Raw genomic sequence first — 12,013 nt, 5'->3', positions numbered from 1 at the left:
GTCATTGGTTGAGCATTAACGGTGGTTCGTAGTGTCAATGGCTGAGCATTAACGGTGGTTCGTAGTGTCATTGGTTGAGCATTAACCGTGGTTCGTAGTTTCAATGGCTGAGCATTAATGGTGGTTTATAGTGTCATTGGTTGAGCATTACCGGTGGTTCAAAGTGTCAATGGCTGAGCATTAACGGTGGTTTGTAGTGTGATTGGTTGAGCATTAACGGTGGTTCGTAGTGTCAATGGCTGAGCATTAACGGTGGTTTGTAGTGTCATTGGTTGAGCATTAACGGTGGTTCGAAGTGTCAATGGCTGAGCATTAACGGTGGTTTGTAGTGTCATTGGTTGAGCATTAACGGTGGTTCTTAGTGTCAATGGCTGAGCATTAACGTTGGTTCGTAGTGTCAATGACTGAGCATTAACGGTGGTTCGTAGTGTCAATGGCTGAGCATTAACGGTGGTTCATAGTGTCAATGGCTGAGGATTAACTGTGGTTCGAAGTGTCAATGGCTGAGCATTAACAGTGGTTTGTAGTGTCATTGGTTGAGCATTAACGGTGGTTCCTAGTGTCAATGGCAGAGCATTAACGTTGGTTCGTAGTGTCATTGGTTGAGCATTAACGTTGGTTCGTAGTGTCATTGGTTGAGTATTAACGTTGGTTCGTAGTGTCAATGGCTGAGCATTAACGGTGGTTCGTAGTGTCATTGGTTGAGCATTAACGTTGGTTCATAGTGTCATTGGTTGAGAATTAACATTGGTTTGTAGTGTCATTGGTTGAGCATTAACGGTGGTTTGTAGTGTCATTGGTTGAGCATTAACGGTGGTTCGTAGTTTCAATGGCTGAGCATTAACGGTGGTTTATAGTGTCATTGGTTGAGCATTAACGGTAGTTCGAAGTGTCAATGGCTGAGCATTTACGGTGGTTTGTAGTGTGATTGGTTGAGCATTAACGGTGGTTCGTAGTGTCAATGGCTGAGCATTAACGGTGGTTTGTAGTGTCATTGGTTGAGCATTAACGGTGGTTCGAAGTGTCAATGGCTGAGCATTAACGGTGGTTTGTAGTGTCATTGTTTGAGCATTAACGGTGGTTCTTAGTGTCAATGGCTGAGCATTAACGTTGGTTCGTAGTGTCAATGACTGAGCATTAACGGTGGTTCGTAGTGTCAATGGCTGAGCATTAACGTTGGTTCGTAGTGTCAATGGCTGAGCATTAACAGTGGTTCTTAGTGTCAATGGCTGAGCATTAACGGTGGTTCGTAGTGTCAATGGCTGAGCATTAACGGTGGTTCGTAGTGTCAATGGCTGAGCATTAACGTTGGTTCGTAGTGTCAATGGCTGAGCATTAACAGTGGTTCTCAGTGTTACGGGTTGGCTATTATCAGTGGTTCTCAGTAGCTCAGTATTATGATTATCACAGACTCATCACTGCCGTCCACTGAGTCCTGGTTCTGTTCATAGTGTCAATGATGAGCAGAGACTCAATGACTGAGTATTAACAGTTGTTGCTAGTGTCAATTTCTGAGTGTTAAGAGTGGTTCGTATTTTCAATAGTTGAGTCTTAACAGTAGTTTATAATGTCAGTGACTACCTTTTGAATCACTAGCATGCACCCCTTTACCTCCTTAAACCATCAGCATGTACCCCCATATCTCCAGAGAGCACACATTTAAACCATCAACTTGTACCCCCATATCTCCTGAGGGGACACATTTAAACCAGCAGCATGTACCCTCATATTTCCTGAGAGGACACATTTAAACCAGCAGCATTGCATTGTGGGAGGATCTGGTGTCCATGTTTGTTCAGCTAATCCCAGTTTTTTCTCTGGTGATGCAGCTATCCTTCCAGGAACCGAAGACGTCCTCAAGCACAGCCGCCAGGGGAGTTTTAAGAGCCTACAAGTAGGGAGAAATCCATGCCCTTTCCTATTCACCCACTGGCTAATGTACGCCTTCCCACCTCAGGGACTTACACCCACCCTCCTGCCCATGTCCCTTCCTGCCTAAGTTCTTATGTCCTTCTGTAAATGGTCTATGGCCACTTCTGCGCTTCCTGTTGAGTAATGCTGCGCAGAAACCTGAACAAAGGATGCTTGGAAGGCAAGGTTATACCATCGATTGAATAAATTATGTTTTTTTGTTAGTGGTTTGTACTCACAAGGTCAGAATTTGTAGGGAAAAGCACTAAATGCAATGAGAAAAAAATAGAATTTTAGTGAAAGGAGAATAATGCAATTGTTAGTATAGCTTGTCCTCTGCTTGGCTCTGAAGGGAGTGTGCTGTCCTTTGTTAAGAGTGCTAGAAAAGGCACAGTATGTCTCTGCAGATGTTTGATTGTCGCCTCCATGAAGACTACATCACTGATGTTCATGGGCTGCTCCTGTGAAATTGATTCAGACCCCATAGCATGGCTCTAAAGCCAGGAGGGGCTTCCAAAGTGCACCCCTCCTTCGAGAGCAACTACTGTCCTCTGACCTGCCTGAGAGTGACTGATAGTGGTGGAGGCACTTACTAAAGTGGGAGCGACCGGCCCTTTTAATTGTTGCCTTCAGGGGCGAGATCCCCACTTGTTTTTCATGTTGAAAGGTCTCCTTTCTCCTAGTTTCTCTCAACCATGTCCCTTGCCTCATTCGTATGGGACATGCGTGTAGAATGCATGTGGACTGTGCTTGCTATCAGTAGAGTGAACTTAAACTCTATATGTTCTGCTTTACTGTATGAAGCAAACACAAGGAGATGATGGACGGAGCGCTGAAACTTTTCAGACACTCACCCCCAGTCACAGATCTGGGGTGAATCCATCATCATTCTTTTGCTCACTTTGCCACCTCAGTTCAGACATGGCCATATGCAAGTCAGTCTTGACCCTGAGACTCATGGGAACAGGCCAACCGGAACTGCCAGGCCAGGTCTTCCCTGAACTGGAAACAAGCATCCTGGGACCGGTTTCAGGGTGACACCCCTCATCAGCCAGGCTAGCTTGAATCCAATGGCAAAGTGAGCTAGGGACTCACGTCTGGGCATAGCCTGCCAACTTAGGGCAAACAAAGCAAACACAAGGAGATGATGGACGGAGCACTGAAACTTTTCAGACACTCACCCCCAGTCACAGATCTGGGTTGAATCCATCATCATTACTGTATGGGTACAGAAATCCATCTGGCATTGTATTTTGTTGATGGTTGACCAAGGTGGATGTAAGAAATTGGGTTTTTGATTGAGGGAGGTGAAACTCCCCCTTTTAAGCAAAAACCACAATCCTTGTTAGGGTGGACCGAAAAAGTCACTAAATTAACATGTGTTTAACTCTCTGCATGCTTGACACAAAGGCTTCCAGCTTAACTTAGAGACACAGTGTTAAGTATGCATGCAGCACTCAACCCGTTATAAATTGACAACACAACTCCAGAAGTATCCCGCACCAATCAAGGGAAATAGAGTAGAATTTAATAAATACAATTATACAAAAATAAATGAAATCGAAATCAGTGGAACCGGAAATATGCAATTTTAAAGGTTTAGGTAAAAATATCACCAAAAAGCAGAAAGTGCTAACTGTGGGTATCTGGTCACGCTAGACCAAAAAAAACTCACAAGCTGAGACCGGCCACAATCAAATGCAGGCCATATACAGGACCCAGGTTAGACCCTGTTAGAAATTGGATTTTTGGCAGGCTAGGGCATGTGCCAAAGCCCGGCAGAAACCACCACTCTACTCAAGATAAAGGAGTTACACTCCTAAAATAACCCCTGCTCACCCCCTTGGTAGCTTGGCACGAGCAGTCAGGCTTATCTTGGAGGCAGTGTGTAAAGCATGTGCACATAACCAACAGTAATACAGTGTAAGCACTAAAAAAGGACACCACACCAGTTTAGGAAAATATCCAATATTTCATATACTTAAGACAAGACCAAAATCGATAAAAATCCACAATACAGTACTTCAAAATCTTCACATATCAAAATATGCTTTAAAAATAATTCCTTGTTGTCGATAGCTCCGTCCGGGGCTATTGCGGTGTCGTGAGCAAACAAATCCAAACAGTTCTGGCTGACTACAGTATCGCGGGCTAGCTACGGTGTCGGGAAGACCCGCAAACAGTACCTTTTTGAAATGCTGGGCGCTGGCGACCTCTTGTTGAGCTTTCGAAAACACGGCGTCCACAGGCGTCTGTTCCAGAGGTCAGTGCAGGAGTCGTCGGAGCCCTCAAAGTCACAAGCGTTGCAGGTCGATCGCCTCTCTGATGGAGACAGGAGCGCTGGCGTCGGCAGTCGTCAGATGCTGCGGTGCGAAGTGCAGTGGTGCGGCGTGCGGTGCCCTCCGGTTGCGGTGCCAGCAGCGGCTCGTGGCAGCGTCAGATGGTGTTGTCAGTGAGACCAGGGTCACGGTGCAGGATGAAGGCGGTGCTCGTCACAGTGCTACGATTCAGAAAAGGGGGTGGTGATGAACAGAGTGTCTGAATTAAGCAGACCACTCTTACCCAGTCCAAAGATCAGGGCTTGATCCATCACCGTTATTTATCTCACTGCACCATAGCAGCTCAGAACCTGGCTATATGCAAATCAGTCTGTCCCTGGCCCAGTGCATCATGGGAACAGGGCAGACTAAACTACCAAGCCAATTCTTCACCAGAAAGGAGACAAGCTACCGGGGACCGGTTTCTGGCATTTCAGCCTTCTTCGGCCCGGCTTGCTTGAATCCTGATGGTGCAGTGAGAAAGGGACTCATGTCTGAGTATACCCTGCCACACCTATAGTGGCCAAAAGCGATTCAGAAAAGGGGGTGGTGATGAACAGAGTGTCTGAATTAAGCAGACCACTCTTACCCAGTCCAAAGATCAGGGCTTGATCCATCACCGTTATTTATCTCACTGCACCATCCCAGCTCAGAACAGTGCTGGCAAGTCACGGTGCAAGCAGCCGCGTCGTCGTTGCTGCAGCGATGTCATCGGCTGACGAACTGGAGTCCATGGCGCCGCCATCGGTAGGTGAAGGCTGCTGTGCGGGATGAGGGTGGTGCGTCGTGTATCTTTATGAGCAGTGCCCTCGAACCACGGAGCAGGCAGCGGCGTCTATTTCGGTGTGGAGCAGCATCATCATAGATACCAAGGTGTCGTCGTGAAGCAAGGCGGTGCGGAGTGCGGTGCCCACAGGTCATGGTGCGAGCAGCAGCTCGGTGGCGGCGTCAACAGGTGTCATCATGAGACCAGGGTTGCGTTGCGGCGGTGCCCTCTGCTGCGCCAAGGCATCATCATGAAGCAAAGCGGTGCGGAGTGCGGTGCCCACAGGTCACGGTGCGAGGAGCGGCTCAGTGGCGGCATCAGCAGGCGTCGTCGGTGAGACCAGGGTTGTGGTGTGGCATTGCGGCGGTGCCCTCTGCGCTGCCTTCAGGCCATAGAGTTGGCATATAGAGTCGGAAACGACATCTTAGACATCGTCGGGTTGCTTTTCTTCTGGTGCAGCACAAAGCACACAGTCCCCAGTTCTCAGGGCAGAAGAGCTTGAAGTCTTTGTTGTTTCTGAGACTTCTAGAACTGGGGCAAGCTCTGCCTCAAGCCCTTGGAGAAACTCACAAAGTAGATTGCAGAAAGTTCAGTCCAGTCCTTTCACTGCCCAAGACAGAAGCAGCCACTGCAGGCCAACACAGCAAAGTGGTAGTCCCTCCTCACAGCTTCTCCAGCTCTTCTTCTTGGCAGTCTTCTTAATCCAAAGAAGTTCTAAAGTTCAGGGGTCTGGGCCCCGGTATTTGTATCCAAAAATCCTTTGATCCACTAGGCAGAGGGTGTTTGTGCTTAGCCAGAACCAGTTCTGCCTTCTCTGGTGTGATTTCCTGGCAGGGGGAGGAGACGGTATTGTCAGAGGCAGACCAGGCCCTTTGAGGTGCAATGAAATCTCCTCCCTCTTCCCCCATCGCAGCCAGGTCTATTCAGCCCTTTCCTGACCTACCTAGACTATCGAGAGCCACCCTTGCTTCCTATCATCTGTCGTCCAAAACCCAGACAGGCAATCCACATTCCAGCAGAGGCACACTGGACGACTGAGCAAGAAAATACCTACTTCCTAAAAGTGGTATTTTCAAACACAATGTAAAAATCACCTTTACTAAAAGATGCATCGTTAGATTTTGAGTTCAGGCATACTACATTTTATTTTCCTACCTAGTTCCAAGGGCCAGTTATGTTTATAAGATGTTATAAACAAACTTCCCATTCTGTCCTATGCGGAACAGGTAGCCTTGCAATAGTGAAAAACAAAATAGGCTGTAATTCACTATCAGGACATGCCACACACACCAGGGCATGTCTTACCTTTCACATACACTGCACCCTTCCCACAGGGGTACATTGGTCCTACCTTAGGGGTGACTAACATGTAGAAAAGGGAAGGTTTAGGGACAGGCAAGTGTGTGCACTGGCCATGTCGACATGGCATATACAAACTGCGTACAGTCTCTGTAATGGCAGGTCTGAGATACCTTTTTAGGGCTACTCGTGTCTGTGGCACAATCAGTGCTGCAGGCCCACTAGTAGCATTTGATTCATAGGCCCGGGCACACTCAGTGCACTTTACTAGGGACTAACAAATAAGTCAAATACCCATTCATGGAAACACTAATCCATAACACAATTTACACAGAGAGCATATGCACTTTAGCACTGATTAGCAGTGGTAAAGTGCCCAGAGTCCTAAAACCAACACGAACAAGTCAGGAAAAAATAGGCGGAAGAAGCAAAAAGTTTGGGGATAACCCTGCAAAAAGGGCCATATCCAATAGACCCGCTGGAAAGGTTGCCTCCTCCGGTGCCGAGTCCATAACTGTAGGATTTTGCATAAGGAGCTCAACTGATACCAGCCAATGGTCCAAGTCTTGGGAGGCACCTCTTGGTGATCAGGAACTCACTCCAGCACAAGCCAACATGGCTCATGAAGGTCCAGGCAGGGTCAGTTGCAGGTAGGCTTCTGGGGCTTGCTCCTGTAGCTCAGAGCAGGGGGTCTGCTAACTGAACCTTGGAGTCACTCGGGCTAGCCTGGGATTTAGGGAGTAGGTTCAGTCTTCCTTCTCAGAGAGCAGAGCAGTCCTCTTAAGGACAAGGCAGGCCTCACGCAGCAGGGCAGCCCTCTGGGGGACAAGGCAGGCCTTCTTTTATAATGTCGACAGGTCCAGGAGTGTACTAACGAGTGGCTGAGGAAGTCCAATATTTACACCTGGTGTTGCCCTTTGAAATGAGAGAAACCTTTAGTCCACTGTCACATCTGGTTCTGGAAGGTTCCTTCCTTCCCCTACCCATGCTCCAAAAGGTCATGGGTGGCAAAAGGCAGGTGTCGAGTTCCTTTGTGAGTATGCTGGAGGCAGCTCTTCGGAATGTGAGTGGTGCAGTGAACAGCTCCGTCCCTCCCATCCTGGCAGGAAGGCCCCCCTCGAGCTACACTCACGGCCAGTTGTTCTCTGTCTGCACCCAATATGCATTCCCCATGGGTTATTAACAGGGCCAGGCAGCCGGACACTCTTAGAAGTCCTCAGAAAGTTTAGCCACCCATCCTGCAATCCATCCATCTAGACTTTCTACCATCCATTCATCCCTCCCTACGCTGCCAGCCATCCATTCATCCCTCCCTACTCTGCCAGCCATCCATCCATCCAGCCATGAACCCATTCTTCTATCTATCATCCATTATCCATCATATATCCATCTATCTACGTTGCCATCCATCCATCCTTACACTCTGCCATCCATCCTATGATCAATTCATCCAATCTTCCATCTGACATCCATCCATCCACATATCCATCCATCGATCCACTCATCCATCCATTGATCCACTCTGCAATCAATCTATCTACTCTGCCAGCCATCCATCCACTCTGCCAGCTATCCATCATTCTGCTAGCCATCCATCCACTCTGCCAGCCATCTATCCTTCGATCCATCCATCTAGACACTACCATCCATCCATCCACTCTGCCATCCATCCATCCTACGATCGATCCATCCAATCTTCCATCGATCTATCCATCCACACATCCATCCATCCACTCCGCAGTCCATCCATCCACTCTGCCAGCCATCCATCCTTCGATCCATCCATTTAAACACTACCATCCATCCATCCTTTCTGCCGTCCATCCTACGATCAATCCATCCAATCTTCCATCTATCTATCCATCCACACATCCATCCATCCACTCCGCAGTCCATCCATCCACTCTGCCAGCCATTCATCCTGCCACCCATCCATTCTTCCACTCTGCCAGCCATCCATCAACTCTGCCAGCCATCCATCATTCTGCCAGCCATCCATCCTTCGATCCATCCATCTAGACACTACCATCCATCCATCCACTCTGCAATCCATCCATCCAGCCCTACACTCTGCCAGCCATCTATCCACCCTGCCAGCCAGCCATCCATCCTGCCATCTATCCTTCCACTCTGCCATCCATTATCCATCATATATCCATCTATCCACTCTGCCATCCTTCCAACAATCCACTCTGCAATCCATCAATTCACTCTGCCACCCGGCCTTCAGAAGACTGCTCAAGACCTGGCTCTTCGACCACTAGAGGCAGCTGCCCCCCTCCCCCCAGCGCCTTGAGACCCTAGCGGGTAAGTAGCACGATTTACAAATCCCTTGATTGATTGATTGATTGCCACCCATCCTTCCATCAATCCTTTTCTCTGCCATCCACTCTTCAATACATCTATCTGCTCTGCCAATAAACTCTTTCATCCATCCTTCGCCCTTTCACTCTCCCATCCACCCATCCATTCTTCCGTCCATCCGCTCTGCCAATTAAATCTTGCATCCTTCCTTCATCCATTCACTCTGACATCCATTCATCCATCCACTCTGTAATCCATCCACCCACTCCACCATCCATTCACTTATCTTTTCACCCCTACGCCCCTTTACCCTGCAATCCTTTCACCTGTCCATCCACCTATCCATCCCTTTACTCTTCTATCCTTTCACCTGTTCATCACTGATCCATTCACCCATGCACCATCCATTTGCTCTGCCATCTTTTCACCTATCCATCCACTTATCCATGAACTCACTCATGCATCCTTCTACATTGCCGTCCTTCCACCTGTCATTCACTCATCCTCTCACTCACTGATTCACATTCGCGTTCACCCACCCATTCATCCATACATCCTTCCACACATACATCTTTTCACCCTTCCATCCAATATCCCTTCTTTCTTTCCCTGTTCTATTTACCCGGTGTTGTTTTTCGTAGCTCCTGCTTACTCTTCTAATGACTCTGTGTTCAGGGCCGGACTGGGAACAGCACCCAGCCCTGGCAGATGGCTGCTCGACATACAAACAGTTGAGGCCCTAAGAAAAGAAAGGAAAAGACCTAGGCCCACATGCATCAAGCATTTTTCGAGTCGCAAACGGTGCGATTCCTTAAAATTGGCCGTTTGCGATTCCAAAAGTGCTTTTTGGGATGCATGAAGCAATTTTAGAAATCGCCACATATTTGCGATTTCTAAAATTGCGATTGCTTTTAAGAAATCGCAAATTTGCGATTTCTTAAAAGCAATGCATGATTACATTTAAAATTGCGAAATCGCAATTAGGGGGTCAAATTTACCGAGTGGTTGAACCACTCGGTAAATTTGCAAAAAGTGTTTAAACCGCTGAAAATGCATTTTTTTCAACATTCATGTTACGGACACACATGTCCTTAGGACATGTGTGTGTGAAACATGATGCGAAAAATACATTTCAGGGGTGCATGGGGGGTCCTTTGGACCCCCCCTGCACCCATGAAATGCATTAACAAATTGCGATTTTCAAAGTGAAAATCGCAATTTGCTAATGCCTTCCCATTGCTTCCTATGGGCCTTTTGGCCCATAGGAACCAATGGGAATAGCGAATTCGCAAATTGTATTTCGGTAATTTATGCGATTCGGTAAAAATAGCGATTTTTACCGAATTGCATAAAAAATGAAAAAATAATCATGCATAGGCTTTTGCGATTTCTAAATTGCGAATCGCTATTTTTCGCAATTTAGAAATCGCAAAAGCCGATATTGATGCATGTGGGCCCTAGTCTCTCTTACAAAAGGAGTTAAAACGGTGAACACTGGATGGACCTGTATCCAGCTGCAACTCCCAGAAATTCTAGAAAACACTGGAGGCTCGTGGTTTTTAGTTGTGTCTAAAAGGAGGAATGCTGCTGCCTCTGTTTCTCCCCAGACATGATCTGGTTGCATTGCTCACTTGTAAGCTGCAAATGTAAGTGACCGACAACCCCTTGAACATTACTTAACTCCAACCCAGAACTCTATTAGAAATGTATATTGTAAAAATCCCACCTACTTCATGCTAAGCCCCAGAGCACATACCCATACAAAAGTGGCCACATCTTTAATTTATTTGAGAGAAAAATCACAGGAGGTTTTGTTCTCTCTGCCCTGCGGTTCCTCGACAGGCCTTTCTTAGAATCAGGTCTTACTAGGACATTTGCTTTGGCAGTCTCAAAATTCAACAGATGGGCTTATGGCTTAACTCCTGCAGCTGAGTTTACAGAACTACTAAAACCTGCATTTTTATTCACTCCAAACAAGTAGGCTTTCTTTACACTAAATTTGCAATAACAAAATAGATTGCATGTTACCTTATCTGATTGCGTGGTCTCCTGGGCAGATGCGACTAGATTTAGAAGAAGCATTCCCCAGGCCACGTTTTGCACAAAATTTGGAGCACTGTAGTAGCTTGAAAAATATGTATCTTTACCAACAAAGTAAGTAACCTGTGGTAAGGAGCAGATTATCTGTCCGTGTCCTTTGATTTTAGAAGGACAAGACTCGTATTGGGGTTGGATAACCTTCCTCGTGGGCTGAGCAGGCTAGAGACCCTTTCAAATGTCAACGTTGCAATAGTGTGGAAACAGGATTGAAATCATGTGTCCTTTTTTGCCCGGCACTTGCTGAACCTCGGAAGTGGTTTTTAACGCCCTTTTATTATAGATCTAACTTAATCACTGTGGACACAATTCTGCATTTTCTTTCGTCTACTTCTAATTAATGTGTGGTTTAATTTATTTAAATTATTTAAAGGTTTTTTAAAGATATTTTAACAGGGAAATGCTATGAATTTTGCAATTTGATTCAGTATAATTTTTTTCTTCGATTTTTTTTTTGTTAATCTCTATTGAGGTCTAAATCAATCTTGAATAAACTTGAAATGCATTTTTCCGGTACGAAAGGTTTATGGTTAATGCTATTATTTCAGATATTTCTGGGTATAATCCAGTAGTCGTGATAAGGGCATTGGGGAAATACTGAAGTGTATTCATAGTCCTAATAGGTCCAAGTCTGTGACAGAAAGCACTGTAAAAGTGCAAGTCATTAGTTTAAAAAATGTATTACACACGGTATAAGATTGGTGGCACACAGTTTAAATAGGCAGCCGCAAAAAGAATATGTTTAAATATTTACAGTGCTTTCAGACATTATGTTTTCAGTAATACAGTGACTGTACTGTGTGAAAATCTTTTTTTAAGTTTTTAACTAAAAGGACAAATTCTTTCCGTTAAAGCAGTGATTTACTTGAGCCAGTGGTTGTTGGTGTTTGACACCGGCACTTAATTATCAACACTGGCATTTATGACCATTGCCACATGGTGGCGCTCTCTGCGTAATTTAGAGATAGGCCGAACAGCAGTTGATTATTAATTCATTTTACATTAAAAAACACTAATACCTGTTTCCAATCAATTCTTATTGCTTTGGGGGCCTCGAACAGTCTGAATTGTCACCCTTGTAGGAGTCTGATGGTTAGTAGTTGTTTTGGTACCGTCATTGCCGGCGCTACCAGATAGCAGTGACTTGTCGGTGAAAGCCCAGATTGGGACAGTGGCCTCTTCCTGCTTCTTCCAGCTGCGCAGGATCAGGAAGATTAGTCGATGCTTTACCACTGAAGTCCTGATTCAAGTTGTGTTGGCCTTAGTCGTCTCTCGCATTGACTGCAGCAACTTGCTGTACGTGGGCATCCCGGCATAC

The 12,013-nt window shown here is 46.2% G+C and overlaps 1 protein-coding gene across 1 annotated transcript in view; it reads left to right on the top strand.

The window, feature by feature from the left end:
- Positions 1 to 12,013, top strand: part of PLXNB1 (plexin B1) — a 328,917-nt gene that overhangs the window by 152,759 nt on the left and 164,145 nt on the right. The window lies entirely within an intron of this gene.

Source organism: Lissotriton vulgaris, chromosome 9 (genome assembly GCF_964263255.1).
Source record: "Lissotriton vulgaris chromosome 9, aLisVul1.2, whole genome shotgun sequence".
Lineage (NCBI taxonomy): Eukaryota > Metazoa > Chordata > Amphibia > Caudata > Salamandridae > Lissotriton > Lissotriton vulgaris.
Note: the sequence above shows the minus strand (reverse complement) of the source record. Positions and strands in the feature narration are given on the sequence as shown.